The sequence below is a fragment of the Aulonocara sp. 'chitande type north' Nkhata Bay genome, unplaced genomic scaffold (assembly GCF_057382095.1).
Source record: "Aulonocara sp. 'chitande type north' Nkhata Bay isolate Kocher_YH1m ecotype deep benthic unplaced genomic scaffold, A_spYH_male_GT1.1 unmapped_scaffold_26, whole genome shotgun sequence".
In the NCBI taxonomy this organism is placed as follows: domain Eukaryota; kingdom Metazoa; phylum Chordata; class Actinopteri; order Cichliformes; family Cichlidae; genus Aulonocara; species Aulonocara sp. 'chitande type north' Nkhata Bay.
In genome coordinates, this window is record NW_028234358.1 from 85,492 (window position 1) to 106,855 (window position 21,364).

At 43.2% G+C, this 21,364-nt stretch overlaps 1 pseudogene across 1 annotated transcript; it reads right to left on the reverse strand.

Annotated features, from left to right (window-relative positions):
* Window positions 1-665: 665 nt before the first annotated feature.
* LOC147300590 (rab3 GTPase-activating protein catalytic subunit-like) lies at window positions 666-9,507 on the reverse strand (annotated as a pseudogene). Its single transcript, XR_015127691.1, has 9 exons — window positions 9,313-9,507; window positions 8,223-8,322; window positions 5,651-5,734; window positions 5,398-5,466; window positions 4,370-4,443; window positions 3,563-3,655; window positions 3,250-3,422; window positions 935-1,036; window positions 666-791 (listed from the first exon to the last, which is right to left on the reverse strand). The product of XR_015127691.1 is annotated as a rab3 GTPase-activating protein catalytic subunit-like (transcript).
* Window positions 9,508-21,364: the final 11,857 nt, after the last annotated feature.

Consider the following 21,364-nt stretch of genomic DNA (forward strand, 5'->3'; position numbering starts at 1 on the left):
GCTCCAGTGTAATGCATAGGTACAACAATATGCTTTATCTTTAATATAGTTTGGTCACAAAAGACCAAAACTGAACTCTTTGAAGGCTGTAAACACACCATGTTTGGGTGGCTTCACCCCAAAAACACCACAGCAACACTGAAGTCTGGAGGCGGGAGCATCATGGGGGGGGGGCTGTTTATTCAGCGTACAGCACTGAGACATTAAACATAACTCCAGGAAGGATGAATGGAGACATTGTTGATTAGAATCTGCTGCCATCTACCAGGATGATGAAGATGAAACAAGGATGGATGTTTCAGCAAGACCATGATCACAAACACAGCCAATGGAAACGGTTGGTTTCAGAGAAATCAAGTAAAGCTGCTGGAACGGCCCAGCCAATCACCTGAGCTGAATCTGTGGGAAGGATCCACGGAGCATTCGGGATTTATAGACTGTTTGTGTGGTGAGTGGGTCAAAGTCATGAGCAATGATGGGACTGGTTTCTCCATACAGACACTGCCATGAACTGTCATCACCAACATTTGTATAAAGTAATAAATAAATGTCCCTGTGTCACTTTGTATTATTACACAACTTCATCTGTGGTTTGATTCCTTTGCACGTCTGGATTGGAAGTGTTGTTACCGACATCTGGTGATAATTTCACATCAAAGCACCTTTAGAAATATATTTACTTAGAGAACAGCCCGCAGCCCACCGTAGTAATAGTTGAACAGACACACACACAGAGCCAGACGGTAGGTCAGACTGTCACTGGGGGCCGACTTCAGCTGGTGGAAAAGGTTCTACAACGAGGGAAAAGACCATGAAATCAATAAAAATCCTGACAAAGTACTGACAGCACTGAGCCTGTCTTCACTCTGAAACTTATATTGGACCTGACCTGAGTGTAACCTTGAGTGTGCGAGTGGTGAAGAGGCAAACATACATAATCAGAGGTTTTCTCTTGCTCCGATGTCCCACTGGAGTTGGACAGCTGAGTGTTATTCTTACAGTCAGACTTCTCCACAGCAGCATCTGGAAACAGATACTGAGACACAAACACAAATAAGTAAGTCTGTCATTTAGAAACTCTGTTGTTTTATAGATGTTAGAAGAATTAAACAAGTGGAGCTCACGTAGTCATCACTTCATGACAGGGCTCTAGAGTGCGACCAATTTGGTCGCAAATGCGACCAAATTTTTCAGTGGTGCGACTAAAAATAAATATTTGGTCGCACAGGTGCGACCAACTGTTCCGGTAACAAAAAAAAAATCTCTGTAACTCTCCGTGTGGTCAACAACAGACACACATTATGCCCCTATCGTGGACTAAACCAATCAGAGATAGTCAGGGGCGGGACCTCTCTGATTGGCCGTGGTCCAGTTGAAAGTGCAGGTGGAAGAGAGAGGTGAGTAGCTTGAATAAAGCGATATCAATTCATTAACGGATTCCACACAAAGACCTAAACACGGAGCGGACCCAACACATCAGAATCAGCTTCGTCTTTCTCGGCTTTCTCACCCGACGGCCTGAACACGGACACGCTGTCGGAGCTTAGCGATTCTTCGGGTCCGCGCTGTGTTTACGTCTTTTTGCGCTGATTCTGAGCTGCAGGTTTTGCCTCTCTCCAACCAAAATTCACCGAGCCTGCAGCAAAAGAAGCAGCAAACTGCGCTTCACATTTGATCAATGTCGTCATGAATTCCCTCTGACTTTTGCTGTTTTGCTTCCACCACGATAAAAATCACACTTCCTGCACAGCTCTCTCTCTCTCTGTACTTCAGGAACAGTTTCCCGTCTCAAATCTGTTTTCTGCATTATTCATTCGCTTATTACCCACCAGTCTAGCGTTGTTTACAGCGCTTTTTCTTTTTTCACTTAAATGACCTCGGACAAGAAAGCCTAATTTCTGCTGTTCAATACTGAAGAAATTTAAACTTCTTAAAATTATGCAAAATTGCAGAATATTTTTATGGTTATCTGCTATAAAAAGCCAGACCAGGAAAATCTCCTTCATGTTTTCCTGTGTTTTATTCTCAGTTACTTTCACACAAAGGCATCTGCTGTGATTTTCACAATTCTCATGAAGTCTCATGTGTATCAGTACTGATAAATGATCAGAATTATAATATTTCTGACTGTCTGAGGCTAAATTGAATCAAATCAGGACTTTGAGAACCGGAATTGAATGGATTATAGAAATCAGTGATGATACTCAGCCCTAGTGAGCAGCCTAGGCCTGAGAGAAGTGGATGTACTGTAGCTGTGGGTAATAAGAAAAGATGAAAAGAACTATTGATAACTTTTTTGTTAAGTTAAGGCCTGATCTGTCTGAAATTCATAGCCAGTGCTCTGACACGGTGCCATCAATCTTTGAATGCTGAAAAAGCACAGTGTATCCAGAAAACACATTATATGCTGCAATAAATGCACTGCCCAAGTGTCCCCTCTCCCCACGGCCTTTCAGCAGCAGACAGCAGCAAACATGTCGTCAGAGGAGGCCAAGATGATGATTAAGTTTTTAACATTTTCTACGATATTGACAAAGCACTTTAAGCACAAGTTTGTTAGTTAATAATTTAGAAATTAATATTGTCTGTATGGACTTCCCCCCCCCAAAGAAAGTGCACATGTAAAACTGCGGTGTTAAGCGATGCGGTTGAAAAATTTGAGTGCGCCTAACTTTTGTGCCGGTACGCCTAAATTTTTAAAGTTAGGCGTACCGGTGCGCCCATGTCAAAAAGTTAGTCTAGAGCCCTGCATGATAAAACACAGGATGCTGATCGCTCAGTGGCAAAAGCAGGATGTGACCAGAAGTAGACAATAGAAATAAGAACGCTGTCTGATATCCTGTTTAAGATGACGCTCTTGTGCTTTACTGAGCTGCTGTCAGATGGGATCAATATCTGTGGCCAGCACTCTAAGACATAAATGCAATTACGGCTGTAGTTTTAAGATTCAAGGCTGTCTTAGCTCGAGCTCGAGCTGCTGAGTGTGACGGGCTCAACAGTAACCAGGAAGGAAAAACTGTTTGTGACAAGAAGCAGAGGAGCCACATCAGTACGAGTCAAACTACCACACGCTCCGAGGTCTCTGCTGCTCTGAATATCACGCTCACCGTCTCCTAACACGGGATCCACACCTCTTCTGTCAGAATCAGTTTCCTCATAAAATGAGCTGAAACCATTAAAACTCAGTCAAGTATTAGTCAACTCCGACTAGTTAATGCCTTTTAAACAGGTTACATGATTAACTCTTACCAGAAGGACAGAATTGAGTATCTCGGTGTTAAGGGGCGACTCATCGATGCGTCGATGGCGGCAAATGTGCTTCCGGGCACTGTGCACCATGTTGGAGACAGACAGTTTGGAAATGGGCACAGTTGCTGCTGGCTCGGTCAGCTTGGACAAAGCAGAGCTGATATCACTGTTTTCTACAGACGACAAACACATCCAAGAGTTTCTGTTCAATTGCTGAGGCCTGGGTCAGCACAGATGCCCAGATCTCCCAGTAAGCTACGCACGTTTCCAGAATGCAGTATGGTCACTCAACAAGTAAAGCCAGGAACCTGACCTTTGCCCTCATCTTCAGCGTATCCTCTTCCAGGAATCTCCTCTGTACACTCAGTCCTACAGCAGAGTTTAAAGAGCTCTGTCACAGCCTCACCTACAGGGAACACAAACAGTTACTGACCTGATATTTTCTTATTCAAACTTTTCATGAAGCACACGCTTCAGCACAGCGAAGCAGGACAACATCTGTGTAACATTTTCTAAATCATGGACGTGGCAACAAAAGAAAAGTCCACTTTACATCACATGTAAAGTGCTTGGGGCTGTCATGAGAGGCGGGGCACACCCTGGACAGGTCGCCAGTCTGTCGCAGGGCAAACACAGAGACAGACATTCACACCGTGGGAAATTTAGGGCCCCAATGAACCTGTCCCCACTAACTGCATGTCTTTGGACTGTGGGAGGAAGTAGGAGGCCCACACATAGAACAATGAGGAAAAAAAGACACTTTATTTGTCCTTTACTATGTTCTTTCTATCGGTAGCTTGATTACATCCGTCTTATCTGCTGCGTATCATTTGATGCATGAATTTTAGCTTAGAAATAGTTTCCTCTGTGCTGTTTGGACAAAAAACAAAGCCATAAAAAGTCTTCACACATCACACAACAATGTGTATGTTTGTAATGGATCCAAGTGTATTAGCAACCAGAAAAATACAACATTAAGGTCAGTGCACTTAATGCACTGACCTTAATGTTGTATGTAGCGGTGTGTTTGAAATCTGTACTGACTAGTAAAACCTCTGTGGTCTGCCCCAAAGCATCATGGTCTCTGTCCCTGAGTGTCCCACTGATCAGCTTAACTTACCCAGTAAACACTGAGGATTTTCAGCCGTCCTGACTCGAACTGACCAGTGAGGAGCTTGAAGAGGGTCGAGGTCACTGTTGGGTGATAAACAGAGTAAACAGTAGAGGAGAGTTTCTGATACACTTTTAGTTAAAGGGTTTTTATAAGTAATGAGTCATGTTTGATTACATGTGACGTAGTCCTTCACCAGTAATCAAGATAATTACACATGTAAGCATTTCCTTATGTCACACTCAGTTTGTCCCTTCATGCTTGTTAGACCTGTGCCAGCTCTGTTTGGGCCTTACAATCAAACCCATGTACGTTTACCCTTTTAATAAACTGCTCCACCCATTTCCTACTTTATGAGTGAAATATGAAGCAATGCAGTGTGTACACGGATGCAACACTCAGTGCTCAGCGCAGCGTTTTGTGTGCTATAGTGCAAGTGAACAGCTCACTCCCATCAAAGCTTTTCCATTGGATCGTTAACACAAACACCAAATGTCAGGAGGACATGCGCCTCAAACTGGAGTTGTCTTTCTAGCCCGGGTACCTCATCACTCAGTGTGGTGCACTTTAGCCCACGCTAGCATCAGCTGTGGTCACTGGCTGATTAGTGCTGGTTTCTATGGGCTCAGATTGTGGTCATTTGTACTTGTAAATCAAATGTGTAGTTGTGAGCTTTGTAACCTTGTAAGCCAGAATATCTGAAGATTTCATGTTTGTGCATCTACAGATGAGAATTTGTGTGTTTGTAAAAAATATTTACACGAGTTACAATTTTTTTTTTGTTAAGGTCGTCTTACAGACACAAAGCAACAAACTGTGTGTAAAACTCTGCGCTCAGGTCCCCTGGCAGTGTGTGAGTTTGAACTCACAAGTACAAAATATTTATGACCACAATTTGAGCCCATCGGTTTCCTCGTGGCTCAGCTGGTGACACAGTTGCAGTGAGGCTGAGTGTTGCGAGGTAACAAAACGATCTAGCTGGTATGTTGCAGCTGCTCTTAGTACAGTACACCAGAACACTGCACACACAGCCTTACCTGTACACGTCATTATCCACAACTATGCCTTCAATAAGATGAGGCCAGGTTGTTGCGAGATGAAGTTCACTACAAAAGTGAAAAACAGAAACACAGTAACAGCAAACAAAGTAAGTCTTCCTCAGACCCACAGATAAGGATGATGATGAAGAGGCTCCGAGACGACGTGATAAGCAACAAAGCCGTCACACCGACTGCTCAGTGTGCAGAAAACATGTGACTGTAATTTTTAGAAAGTATCATCAGTTTTTACCTTATTGGCTCCTCACAGGCACCGAATGGAAACTTCCCAAACTCCACCCCCCCCCCACCTCGCCACCAAGGAGCGCATCAAAATCTGCCAGAAAAAACACAAAAAACTGAATAATCGTCCAAACAGCAAAGCAGGCAGTCTGTCACCAGAGCCCACCCAGGGCGTCCTCACAGTCAGGGAGTTCAGTAACACAACCAACCTCTGTTTGTGACACACACACACACGTAAAACATATTGAACGCATCACCAATTGTCTACATATATTTCTAAAGGTGATGTTCACATGAAATTCTCACTAGATGTTGGTAACAACCCATCCAATCCACACATGCAGAGAAACAACTTTAAACTATACAAACTTTAAATCAAACAATATAACAAATAAACTCGATGTATTGTGAGTTTTTCTACGTACGATGGTGAAAATTCAAAATCCTGCTCCTCACATACAAGGTCTTAAATAAGGCTTTGCCAACTCCAGGCCTCGAGGGCTGGTGTCCTGCAGGTTTTAGATCTCACCCTGGGTCTACACACCTGAATCAAAGGATTAGTTCATTACCAGGCCTCTGGAGAACTTCAAGACATGTTGAGGAGGTGATTTAGCCATTTAAATCATCTGTGTTGGATCAAGGACACATCTAAAGCCTGCAGGACACCGGCCCTCGAGGCCTGGAGTTCGATGCCTGCCTAAATAATCAGGCCCCATCTTATCTTAATGACCTTGTAGTACCATATCACCCTATTAGAGCACTTCGCTCTCACACTGCAGGCCTACTTGTTGTTCCTAGAGTATTTAAAAGTAGAATGGGAGGCAGAGCCTTCAGTTTTCAGGCCCCTCTTCTGTGGAACCAGCTTCCAGTTTGGATTCAGGAGACAGACACTATCTCTACTTTCAAGATTAGGCTTCAAACTTTCCTATTTGCTAAAGCATATAGTTAGGGCTGGACCAGGTGACCCTGAATCCTCCCTTAGTTATGCTGCAATAGACGCAGGCTGCCGGGGGATTCCCATGATGCATTGAGTGTTTCTTCTTCACTCACTATGTATTAACAGACCTCTCTGCATTGAATCACATCTGTTATTAATCTCTGTCTCTCTTCCACAGCATGTCTTTCATCCTGTCTTCCTTCTCTCACCCCAACCAATCACAGCAGATGGCTCCGCCCCTCCCTGAGCCTGGTTCTGCTGGAGGTTTCTTCCTGTTTAAAGGGAGTTTTTCCTTCCCACTGTCCCCAAAGTGCTTGCTCATAGGGGGTCATATGATTGTTGGGTTTTTCTCTGTATCTATTATTGTACGATCTACTGTGCAATATAAAGCACCTTGAGGCGACTGTTGTTGTGATTTGGTGCTGTATAAATAAAACTGAACTGAACTGAACAGGTAAAAATATGGCGACATCAGGAGTTTCAGACGGTGAGAGAATGAATCTCGCTGCAAAAGAAATGATGTTTTAAACCCTGCATGTCAACGTCTCCCTGCACACCAAGCAAACATTAAATAAACTGTTTTATAGTCACTGTCTCGACTTGTTTCTGTAATTTGATGTCATCCATTTTTTTTATTTTGCCATTTTTATAAGAACAACAGAGCAGCTTTTTCATTTCAGTCGTTTTATTTTGACTCATGATTTTTTTCTTGACGTCGTTTTTTGTTGCTGTGATCTTTTGATGTTAAAGTCTAGTGTTGACCACAGAAAGAGACTTACTGTGATTATACTGTAATCTGTGAAAATCCTCTGTGTGCAGCTGATGGTTAAAAGAAAACATTTCAGTTCATTCAGATCATTTTTATGTTGACAATAGAAAACCATCCTGAATGGTCGGTTTGAATAAATGCAAATTTAGATCCTATATGGTTGAAAATAACTTAAACATATCGTGATTTATTTCGTGTTTTGTGATATAGCAAAAAAATATTGTGATATTACATTTTCCTCATATCACCCAGCGCCACCATAGATGTCCATACATGACGTCTAACAATGAAGAATGACACGGGGGAAATGTATTGGACAGAAAGAAAGGTGCAAAAAGACACATTTATGAGTAATTACAGAGCAATCCTGCCACTTAGTGCAAATTAATATCAGCCGGTTCAGTCCCAACTATGGCCTCATTAGCCAGGTTTCACACAAGAAGCGTCTCATGATGGGTAAAACCAACAAGCTCTCTCAAGACCTTTGCACACTTAAGACTGATGGCATCGGCTACAGAAGAACTTCTAAGTTACTGAAGGTTCCAGTGAGCACTGTTGGGGCCATAAACCTGGCGTTGCCCCTGCAGGGTTTTTATTTATTTACGATAAACCAGCCACGACCAAGCGCTCCCCACACGATTTCAGACAGACGAGTGAAAAGACTTATCAGAAGAACGACCTGGAACCAGCAGGTACAATCGTTCCACAGGAAACAACAACATGACCTGCATCACACACACGCCTCCTAAAAGCCACTGGCAGGGTTTCTGGATGTCAGCCACTTGCTGACATGTATTTAAAAAAATTTAATAATTTCTTAATAATAATATTACATTTTTCTATTTGTGTATTAATGACATGACATGTACTGCCTACCTGGAGGCTGCTGTGGCCATGAATACTGCTGCCAGTCTTGGAGCACGTAGGTGAAGCGAATGGCGATGTTGACTGGAGGCAGAGGGAACAGGGAACAACCCTGATGACAACAGGAAGACATCAGCTCATGTTTATGGTAACAAGCTGCAGCATTAATCTCTCTGTACAGGCGTGGATTACACCTCGTCATTGTCGGCTGTTTCTGGGAACATACTGAACACATTTAACCCTCATGTGTGGATGATGACAACATCAATCAGGATTTTTATTCTTCTTTAGGAATGAATATAAGATTTTTGAACTTCATTTTTTAAATGTCCACTTAGGTGGACAACATAGGTTTTGACTTATGAAGGGTATGGAGACATCAGTGTGTAGTGTTTCTGTGCAAGTTTACCATCAACACCAACACAAATACAAGAAAACAGCCTTTGAATAGCTGCAGACCACTGTGCATGAAAGGGTTAAACAACGTGATGTCTGGGAATCCATTGTGTTTCCAGGAATAGGAATAAACAAAGTTCAAACAAACTGATCATTAAACCGACATCCACTTCCTAACAGTCTTTATTTTATTCACAAATTAACTCCACAAAAATCCAGAAACCGAATTTACACAGAATTAGACGTCTTCTTCTTCCTCTTCTGTTTTCCCAATGTTCACATAACTAAGCAGTGTGCTGTACTGTTATCAACCTGCTCTTTGACGAACTATTACAAGAATATATTCTTATTATAAGATAAGATGTTTGTGTTATTTTCAAGTTGAATACAGTTTTTGTGTGACTGTCAGAGCACAGCAGGAGGAGGAGGAGGAGGAGAGACTGTACATGAGCAGGAAAATCCAGATGAATAAATGTTTTAGAAAATACATTTACATGCACTTCGTGGATGCTTTTATGATTATTAGTTGCATTTAACAGGATTCACATCGTCCTAAAATCGTCTGGAACAGGATGCTGAGGTGATACTTGTAGAACATGGGTACATGACGCTCTGTGGCTGCACAATTTTAATTTTTCTTTATTAAAAACAAACAAACAACCTTGAAATATGATCCATATAAAGATGTTTGTTCCAGAGCACTTACTATCTTAGATTTGAAGATGTCGAGCAGGCCGGACAGGTGGTTGTACTGCACGGGCGCTCGACGCAGGTGAACGATCTCAAAGTCGGTGCGCACGCCTGGTCCTTTGCACTCTCCGGCATACATCCGCCTCCACTTCTGCTGGATCTGCACAAACATCGGCACCTGACTGAACACAAGATAAACAGCAGAAGGCATTACTAGCAGGATCTCTGGTACACGCCCGACATCCAGCTTCAGTTTCTCTCAACCAGCAACAATCCAGCTAAACTAAACAGTCCGACTGAAACACAGAGCAACAAGCTGCAGAACTGCATTGTACTGGCATGTATGTCAGCACTGTCACTGCACGGACCACTGAGTGCTACACAGACTGGTTTTAATATGTTGTGTTCATTGGCGTAATCTGGGGCTGCAGCAATTCATCACTTCTAAAAAAATCCTCCAAACCCATTCTTTGCTGCGATGCAGCGATGCAGCGATGCAGCGTGCTCTGTAGCACAGACTTGTTCAACGATGTAAACGTGTGTGAGGGATAGGTCAGTAGGTAGAGTGGCTGCCCCGGGATCAGAAGGTTGGGGGTTTGAATCAAGTGAAAAGCTAAGCTGAGGTACCCCTGAGCAAGGTCCCTACACGTCTGTTACCCACCAGCTCGATAGCTAGCCGGGAGCTCGAGGGTCACTGAAGCCGCAGAGAACGGCACAACTCCCGGCACATCATGTTCAGATCACCGCAGACTTTCGCTACTCAGGTTAAACGTGATATATAAGTCACTTAGACAACCTAAAAATGTTATTGTTGGACTTTTTTCAGTGTTTTATTTGTTCGTGAGTAAATCGGTTTGGCTGAGATTAAAGTTATTAGATTAGATAAAATAAAACTTTATTAATCCCCCAGGTGGGTTCCTCCTTGGTTTTCACACAGCTGAATAAACGTCAAACAGAAAACTGATTAAACAGAAGTGTGAGATGGTCGAGAGTTTACTCCAGTGTCCTGTTATATTTTAGACAGCAAGGAGCAGACGGCCGAGTTTATTAAACTCCACCGAGACAGCGGTGACGCTAATCCGAAGGCGAGACCGTCCAATTTAACAGCCGTTTACTTCCGGCCTACCCGACCTTCTCAGGACCCGGCCCACATAGACCGCGAAGGCCGGGTCCTCAGGAGGATGCAGCCCATGAATTTGGACACGACCACTGACATGTTACAAAACAAACTCACATCGCTATCAGCAGCCATGTTGTTGCCTTTGGCTGCCTGATCGGTTCAGGAAATTAGGATGTTTTTCTACGCATGTGCGAAAAGGTGGTCGCTTCCTCTATAGTTCTTTCACAATAAAATAAAACAAACAAATTCTAAATTCATCCATCCATCTTCATCCGCTTTATCCGAGGCCGGGTCGCGGGGGCAGCAGCCTAAGCAAAGAGGCCCAGACCTCCCTCTCCCCAGCCACCTCCTCCAGCTTATCCGGGGGAATACCAAGGCGTTCCCAGGCCAGCCGAGAGATATAATCTCTCCAGCGTGTCCTGGGTCTGCCCCGGGGCCTCCTCCCGGTGGGACATGCCTGGAACACCTCACCCAGGAGGCGCCCAGGAGGCTCCAATCTCTAAGGGAGAGGCCAGCCAGCCTTCGGAGGAAGCTCATTTCTGCCGCTTGTATCCGCGATCTCGTTCTTTCGGTCACTACCCACAGCTCGTGGCCATAGGTGAGGGTAGGGACGTAGATCGACCGGTAAATGGAGAGCTTCGCTTTTACACTCAGCTCCCTCTTCACCACGACGGACCGGTGCAGCGTCCGCATTACTGCAGCTGCAGCCCCAATCCGTCTGTCGATCTCCGGCTCCCTTCTCCCATCACTCGCGAACAAGACCCCGAGATACTTGAACTCCTCCACTTGGGGCAGGAACTCATCCCCGACCCGGAGTGGGCACTCCACCCTTTTCCGGCTGAGAACCATGGCCTCAGATTTGGAGGTGCTGATCCTCATTCCCGCTGCTTCACACTCGGCTGCGAAACGTTCCAGTGCGAGCTGGGTGCATTGTGTGCCGGGTGGCGGCCAGGAGCGGAGGCCCTGGCGGACTGACCCCCGGCTGCCAAGACTGGCAATAGGGACAATTCTAAATTCAATTCAATTTTATTTGTGTAGCGCCAAATCACAACAACAGTCGTTGTGCAAAACTCATTCAGGCATTTGATGACAGGTTTCAAGATGTGAAGAATATCCAAAAGGAACTGGAGATGTTTGCTACGCCGTTTAATGTGCAACCATCTGTGCCAGACACTTTCCAAGTGGAAATAATTGGGCTGCAAAACAACTACGAGCTCAAAGCTAAGTATAACAGCCTCTCTCTGCTGGACTTTCACAAACTGTACGTTCATGCTGAGGCTTTTCCCATCCTGGCGAGACATGCCCTGAAATGTGCATCTCTGTTTGGGACAACGTACCACTTTGAACAGGTCTTTTCAAAACTGACTCTTGCAAAGAGGCGCTTCCACTCAAGACTAACTGAATCAAACTTGAAAAAGCAGCTTCGAGTGGCATCATCATCATCACTGCCAGCTGACATCAGACACCTCGCCAAAAAGAAACAGTTCCAGCCATCTCATTAGGTGAGTCTGATGAGCAGAAATGCAGCAGTAACACAGCAGCAGCCCAAGCAGAGAAGCCTCCTCCAGCTTGTCCGGGGAACGCCAACCCATTCTCAGACCAGCCAAGAGATGTTAATATAAGCAATTAGCAGGGTGTGTCAAAGAGTGAACAGAACATCGCCGAGTCAGCTGACAGCTCCATAAAATGTGTTTCCTACAGCAGCAAACAGGCTTCAAGAAGTGACAGTAAGGAGAGGTGTCAAGATCTGTGGGCCAGTCGGCCTCTTGTGTAAAGGACACAGTGATGCTGAAGTCATAGAGGCTGTGGTCAGGTCAGTCAGCCCAGGTTTCAGTATTCCTGACATGCCTGAGATAAAAGGACCTCACTCCCCGTTAGTTAAAGGAAATATTGAAAGCTCATCAAAAAACTGCTGACTTAACTCTTTGTGCTTGCATTGGCTCTCAGGAAGGCATCAGTGCAGCACCGTACCAGTGACAGTGAGGAAAGCTGCTCATCATTGGTTATGGCTCAAGAACTGCTCCAAAATCAAATTACCACCTCATTCCTGAAAAGCAGGCAGTTTATGAAAGATTTTGAGAATATATCAGTGATTCTTGAGATAAGGGACAAAACATGTCCAAAGTTTCTGTCAACACCATCAGATTTTTTAAAAAGTACAAAAAAATCAGGAATTATTGTGGGTAACTTACACTGTGAGGACCCCTTTACCACTTCCTGTTTGATACACATGCCATGAGGTCACTGCTCTGGTGAGTTTTTTTAATTTTTATTTCATTTATTGCATACCTTTCTGATAAAACTCTGTGTCACAACCATAGTGCATCAACACCACAGTAGAGGCCATAAGCAACTGATGAACAACAAGATGGCGTCTGTCAGAAAAACATGCTATGAGAGAAAGTAGGGTATTTTGTCAGCACCATCAGGATTTCTGTCTGACGGTGTTGACCCTTTTTCTAATGATTTTGGCAAATGTCACAAAAGTGTCCTATTCACTAATTATATTAAGTTATTTTTATTACTATTTCAGTCATATTACTTCCTGTGCATTTTACTGATAGTTCTGCTTTACAGATGTGTCGAATATTATGGAATTTGCCTGATCTTGAATCTCATAGTTAATGTATACTTTATTAATCCTGTAGGAAAATGCTTAGTCCTCTGCATTTAACCCATTTACTCAGTGAAGCAGTGGGCAGCTACCAATCCATGACCTGGGGAGCAGTGTGTAGAGACGGTACCTTGCTCAAGGGTATCTCAGGATAGCCGCTGTTTGGTGGATTTGAACCCCCAACAGGGCTCTAGAGTGCGACCAAATTTTTCAGTGGTGCGACTAAAAAAAAATATTTGGTTGCACCTGTGCGACCAACTGTTCGGGTAGCAAAAAAATAAATAAAAAATCTGCAACCTTCCCTGTGGTCAACAACAGACACACATTTTGTCCCTATCGTGGACTAAACCAATCAGAGATAGTAAGGGGCGGGACCTCTCTGATTGGCCGTGGTCCAGTTGAAAGTGCAGGTGGAAGTGGGAGGTGAGTAGCTTGAATAAAGCGATATCAATTCATTAAATCCTGAATCGACTTTTAAATATAACTGTGTTTTGCCAGAAACGCCAGATTCTCAGATTAAAGCTCACAAAACCAGTTCAACAACAACCAAACAGCAAATCAGAGCAGGTACACGGACTCCACACAAAGACGTAAACACAGAGCGGACCCGACGCATCAGAATTAACTTTGTCTTTCTCGGCTTTCTCACCCGACGGCCCGTAGACGGACACGCTGTCGGAGCTTAGCGAATCTGATGCGTCCGGTCCGCGATGTGTTTACGTCTTTTTGCGCTGATTCTGAGCTGCAGGTTTTGTCTCTCTCCAACCAAAATTCACCGAGCTGAATTTTGCTGTTTTGCTTCCACGACTATTAAAATCACATCCATGCACAGCTAGCTCTCTCTCTATCTCTCTCTGTACTTCAAGAACAGTTTCCCATCTCCAATCTCTGTTTTCTGTATTATTTATTCGCTTATTACCCACCAGTCTACCGTTGTTTACAGTGCTGTCGGCTACTGTCTTTTTCTTCAAGAAAGCCTATTTTTTCTGTTGTTCAATACTGAAGAAATTTAAACTTTATATGCAGAACATTGTAGAATATCTTTAAGGTTATCTGCTATAAAAAGCCAGACCAGGAAAATCTCCTTCATGTTTTTCTGTGTTTTATTCTCAGTTACTTTCACACAAAGGAATCTGCTGTGATGTTCACAATTCTGATGAAGTCAGTACTGATAAATGATCAGAATTATAATATTTCTGACTGTCTGAGGCTAAGTTGAATCGAATCGGGACTTTGAAAACTGGAATCGAATGGATTATAGAAATCAGTGATGATACCCAGCCCTAGTGAGCAGCCTGGGCACGACAGAAGTGGATGTAGCTGTAACAGGAAAAGAACTATTGCTAACTTTTCTGTTAAGTTAAGGCCTGATCCTTCTGAAATTCATAGCCAGTGCTCTGACACGGTGTCATCAATCTTTGAATGCTGAAAAAGCACAGTGTATCCAGAAAAACACATTATATTATATAAATTATTATAAAACTTGTGTGCGCCTAACTTTTGTGCCGGTACGCGTACGCCCATGGCAAAAAGTTAGTCTAGAGCCCTGCCCAACGATCATGGGGCAAACACTATCTACTGAGCTATCTCTGCCCCGAGAGCTGGTCTTTTAAGTGATGATGTATGAACCCTGCTTTCAGGTCCAAACTACTCTGTGTTTATTAAGGCTGTTGTGTTTTAACATGTTTTTATTCTTTTTTATCTTGTTCTATTTAATCTGAACAAGCCCCTAAAAACAGTCAGTGATCACTGTCAGCCTAACCATCGGGAACCCTCACGTTAACTTTTATCAAGTGGAAAAAAGTTTCACTGTGTTTATGTTACACTAACATAGCTGTGTTGCTAGCAATCACGTAGCACATCATTATATACCAGCTAGTCCAACATCAGTAACCCTACAAACGCCAGTGCTGTTTAGTTTTGTCTTCATTTATGTTGGAAGTGATAGCAGAGCTGGTGTTAAGGTGGAAACCGGCGAGCTAACTTCTAACTCTGTTAAATTTCATATATTCTGTTTTCATGGATGCCTGGATGTTACACCTGGTAAAACAGCCACACTGATCATTTTATTAAAGATGAAAGAATTTAGACAGTTTGTAACTCTCAGTGATGCCGCAGAGTTCCTTTGACTTTGGGATCTGCAGCGGAGTTTGGACCTGGAAACGGCTAATGACATCAGACTTAAAGACCGGATAGCATTTCTGTTGCTTAATACATATTTGTGTTGTGAATATTCATCCTTAATATGTGTAAATGCATATGCTTCAGAAAAATTATAGCAATTACAAAATGGTACATTTCAGGCTAGAATAGCAAAGAGGAAGCTGTCAGTAGAGGAACAAAAGAGAAGGAACAGGGATGATCAAAAAATAAGTAGAGAAAAAATTAACAGCCAGCCTGAGTTTCTCATAAAGGGAAAGATGGAGAAATAGAGTGAAAGAGGGAAAAATAAAGAACATCAGTGATCTGAAAGGAAGAGAAAAAAAGGCAGAAGAGAAGGTTTTGGAAACAAGCACAGAGAGTCAAAAGGAGAGAAAGTCCAGCAGCGTCTAAACACACAACCACAGAGTACTTTAGGAATCAAGGAGTAGTAGGCAGCTACTTGCTGGTGAACTATTAAGATGTAGAACTTGACATGTGCAAAAACAGAATTGTTATGATGTGTCTTGTGATATTACAAAGGTTGTTAAGGTTTAATGGTCATTTTGAAAGAAATAATATCCTGTTTTCTACTCATGTGTCACCACTTGTCAACTCCATAATATGGATTTTTTGTTTATTTTTCTGTTTTGAAGAACCATATATTTTCCTCCCTCATGATCTTCCAATAAAAATACGTAATTTTCTAAATAAATATGTAATTTTCACGCTGCTAAATACGATCGTTTCTTATGAAGATTAAATACAAGCTTCTGAAAATATCTATGACTGTAACTCTAATAATCCATCCATCCATCCATCCATTCGCTTCCGCTTATCCTTTTCAGGGTTGCAGGGGGCGCTGGAGCCTATCCCAGCTGTCATAGGGCGAGAGGCGGGATACACCCTGGACAGGTCGCCAGTCTGTCGCAGGGCCAACACACAGGGACAGACAACCATTCGCACTCACATTCATTCACACATTCACACCTAGTGACAATTTGGATTATCCGATTAACCTATCCCCACAAGCTACATGTCTTTGGACGGTGGGAGGAAGCCGGAGTACCCGGAGGGAACCCACGCAAACACGGGGAGAACATGCAAACTCCACACAGAAAGACCCCGGCCTGATGTTGGAATTGAACTCAGGACCTTCTTGCTGTGCGGCAACAGTGCTAACCACCGTGCTGCCTAACTCTAATAATAAAAAGCCAAAACAATCTTACTTTTAAATGTGGTATAATTACTTTGAAAACATATGTGCATAAACAGTAGAACAGAGAAGCTGGTAATAGTCAAAATAGCTGAAACAACTTAATTTAAAATATATATTTTTACATTTCTTTGTGTCTGATGGTGTTGACTAAAACCTTGCACTTCTCCAGCAAAAACATGATTAAAAATTGTTACACCTGGCAGATTGTACCAAAACAAGGTGAGACAGCCAAAACTTTGTGTAACAATTATATGTAAATATGTCTTTAAGAGAGTAAAGAGAGGTTAATTTATTTTGGAGTAGAGCTCCATTTATTAAGAAAAATTAAAAAAGACAGGAACACTCTTTAGAGGTTTGTGGGTGGCTCTCAAAAGAGCCGTTGTGGGGAAGTCACTCAGACTTCAAACAGGCTACTCCTTTGGTTGCCAAGACACGGCTCCCTCCGCCGAGAAGTGGGCCATGAACTTCTCCCCCACCAGGACAGCCTCTCTGGAGGAGTTGTTTGCTGCTACACGACCCAGGCCTTGCAACGGCTCCACCACAGTAGGTGCCACACCCCTCACAGCAGGTGCCACACCCCTCACAGCAGGTGCCCCTCTCTTGTCCAAACAGCACAGAAAATTGTGGAGAACACACGTTGCCTTCACACACTTCTCCGCAATTTCAGGACGGAGCTCCATGGAGCGCAGATACAACCTCTACTGTGAGGGAGAGAGGGAAGTTCCAGCGCTCCTGGAATCCCTCTGCAATGCACCGCCAGTCTTCAGTTGAAGGCACAGCCATGAAGTCGTCCACTAGACAGTCCCAGATGGACGTCGCTACCTGGGGGGTGATCTGGCTCACCAAGGACACGCCAACTCGAAAACTGAATGCGATGGTCCTGAAGGAGTCCTCGGTGGCAAGGAACCTGGACAAAATGCTGCAGTTACAAAATACATTATTCAAATTCCAAAATACTTTTGTGATGTCAGATTTAAATTACAAAACATAAATCTTACATAAAACCTTTTGTAATTACAAGGATAATTACATGATATATATTAGATATAATCTAAAACAGTCTGCTGGGATTATATACAAATATTCAACTATCCCAGAATTAAACCAGGTCTAAATAAAAAGAAAGGAGTGAGTATCACTACAAAGATTAACCCACAGTGGTCCTCATACCACAGTTTGATATCAGCAAACAGCGAGAGCATACATTGATATGACACCACAGCCATGCTATCATTCAAACACTGATAACGGCATAAATCGAATTACAGTGGGGCAAAAAAGTATTTAGTCAGCCAACGATTGTGCAAGTTCCCCCACCTAAAATGATGACAGAGGTCAGTAATTTGCACCAGAGGTACACTTCAACTGTGAGAGACAGAATGTGAAAAAAAATCCATGAATCCACATGGTAGGATTTGTAAAGAATTTATTCGTAAATCAGGGTGGAAAATAAGTATTTGGTCAATAACAAAAATACAACTCAATACTTTGTAACATAACCTTTGTTGGCAATAACAGAGGTCAAACGTTTACTATAGGTCTTTACCAGGTTTGCACACACAGTAGCTGGTATTTTGGCCCATTCCTCCATGCAGATCTTCTCGAGAGCAGTGATGTTTTGGGGCTGTCGCCGAGCAACACGGACTTTCAACTCCCGCCACAGATTTTCTATGGGGTTGAGGTCTGGAGACTGGCTAGGCCACTCCAGGACTTTCAAATGCTTCTTACGGAGCCACTCCTTTGTTGCCCGGGCGGTGTGTTTTGGATCATTGTCATGTTGGAAGACCCAGCCTCGTTTCATCTTCAAAGTTCTCACTGATGGAAGGAGGTTTTGGCTCAAAATCTCACGATACATGGCCCCATTCATTCTGTCCTTAACACGGATCAGTCGTCCTGTCCCCTTGGCAGAAAAACAGCCCCATAGCATGATGTTTCCACCCCCATGCTTCACAGTAGGTATGGTGTTCTTGGGATGCAACTCAGTATTCTTCGTCCTCCAAACACGACGAGTTGAGTTTATACCAAAAAGTTCTACTTTGGTTTCATCTGACCACATGACATTCTCCCAATCCTCTGCTGTATCATCCATGTGCTCTCTGGCAAACTTCAGACGGGCCTGGACATGCACTGGCTTCAGCAGCGGAACACGTCTGGCACTGCGGGATTTGATTCCCTGCCGTTGTAGTGTGTTACTGATGGTGACCTTTGTTACTTTGGTCCCAGCTCTCTGCAGGTCATTCACCAGGTCCCCCCGTGTGGTTCATGATCATTTTGACCCCACGGGATGAGATCTTGCGTGGAGCCCCAGATCGAGGGAGATTATCAGTGGTCTTGTATGTCTTCCATTTTCTGATGATTGCTCCCACAGTTGATTTTTTCACACCAAGCTGCTTGCCTATTGTAGATTCACTCTTCCCAGTCTGGTGCAGGTCTACAATACTTTTCCTGGTGTCCTTCGAAAGCTCTTTGGTCTTGGCCATGGCGGAGTTTGGAGTCTGACTGTTTGAGGCTGTGGACGGGTGTCTTTTATACAGATGATGAGTTCAAACAGGTGCCATTCATACAGGTAACGAGTGGGGGACAGAAAAGCGTCTTACAGAAGACGTTACAGGTCTGTGAGAGCCAGAGATTTTCCATGTTTGAGGTGACCAAATACTTATTTTCCACCCTAATTTACGAATAAATTCTTTACAAATCCTACCATGTGAATTCATGGATTTTTTTTTTCACATTCTGTCTCTCACAGTTGAAGTGTACCTCTGGTGCAAATTACTGACCTCTGTCATCATTTTAAGTGGGGGAACTTGCACAATCGGTGGCTGACTAAATACTTTTTTGCCCCACTGTAAATCGGGACTTGATGAGACCCGAGTATCACTAGAAATATTATAAACAGTCGTCTCCGTACCACAGCTTGCTATCAGTAAACACCGACAGCATTCATTGATAGCATAGCACATCCATGTTAGCACAGGTATCAATAAAGGACTACCGTATTAAACACTTTTACTAACCTCAGGGAGATGGACAGGCGCTCTGCAGGTGGGATTGAGCGTCTGTAGTTGGTGTCAAGGCGGGCAATGCTGGGACCAACGCGGGACAGCAGGTCCTCAAACTGGGCGAGTGAAAGACGGTGGTATTGCTGGAATCTGCCGTCATCCAGGCGCAGCTCCTGGAGCAAATGGTGAAACTCACCAAACTGCTCACGCGTCTGGAGGACCTGATGGACCCAGGTACGGCGAGGACGTCCTTAACGCCGCTGCTCTGCTCCTTTTTGGCTCCTACCTTAAAGCACACTGTGCGCTGTCGATCTTACGTGCTGCACAATAATGTTTAACATTTAGTATTTACTGTTATATTCCCATAGATCATCATGGTGTTGTTTATTTTATTGCTCTAGTCTTCTTCTGCTTGTTTTCTTTTTTCTTTCTCAACAGGTGATCCAGGAAAAAAAAAAAAAAAGACCCCAACGTATTAGCCAGAGGTCCCTTTACTACGGTTCGGAGCCGCGGACCTGTTTTATTTACGAGATCACTGCAAAAAGTGCAGCCTTACCTAATGTGCACCTACTGTTACTCATTTATATTAAGATTTAAACATCTAGTTGGTGTTGGTATGGAGAGTAACCTTCGGTAATAGTAATAAATCACACAGCAATAGGATATTCATGTAGTTGTAAAGTATTCAGAATATGTTACTTCTATTATCTTTGGTGGAATACATTTTAAAATTAACACTGTCAACAGGTTAGCACCTCATACCACAGTGCAGCAAAGCAGTCTCATGAGCGCTGGGAAGGACACTTAAGGACACTTTAAGGAAAACTTAAACTGAAAGCGAGCCTTTATTTGGGCTGATGCAGAAGGGAGTAGACAAAACATAACAGGGACTGAGACTGCAACTAACCAAAAACCTAAACTGGAAAAACACTAACCTGACTGAAAGGCATAACTATGATCACTGTGAACAGAATGCTGTGCAGATGCATGGAAACTGTGAACCAAGTGGCGTGACGAAAGAGACATGAACATGACCTGCACGGAACCTCATCGTGCGGCTGCATGAAAAACAACATAAACCAAATGGCAAACATGAACTGCACAGAATCCTGAAAAACACTTAACTTGACCGGGGGGAAGTACACAGACGACGCGACACAGACTGTATGAAACACAGAGACTAAATACACATGAGGGATGATCAGGGGAAGTGGCCACACATGGGAGCACAGCTGACACACATGAACCTAACGACAGGACAGGAGAAATGAAACTGAATACACTGACATTGAATACAGACTTTCAAAGTAAAACAGAAAACATGGAGATTAGACGTGACATGAACTTGACAAACAAAGAAAACTTGGACATGAAACATGGCAGAATGTAACTAGATAAACCGAAATGAAACTAGACTAAAAAGAATAACAAAACACCAAGAAACTCAGAATACTGGGTCACATGACCCAGGGCCATGACAATACGGAGGTGTTATCAGCTCAGTATTGAACAAGAAATATTAATGCTTCAAATTATTTGTCCTAAAGGATGCAAGCTGTACAGAGTACTGCACATGTGACTTTGTGAACATACCTCATTAAATATAATTCGGACAGTTTTTTAACCTGAATATTTGCAACAAACAAAAAATATACAGAGTCAGTGCTAAAAAAATAATCAGAGGAAAAAATTAACATTTTAACTTAAGCTGCCAAGCGGAAGTAGTTGGTTTCAGTACATAAGTATCGGGCTTTGCTATTTAATCCGTAGCTATTGACTAATGAGGGGTTACTGAAGTGCCAGGTTTTTAAAAGTTGGCGTTAATGTCGTTCCACATGTGGAAAGCGACAGAAAACATGCTGCTGTTTGCACATATTTAATAATCAGCTCTGCACAGGAGCAGAAGCAGAGTCCAGCCTGTTGCTCTTACAGTATAATACTCATAAAGAAAGTACAGTAAGCGTGGTTAGTCACTGA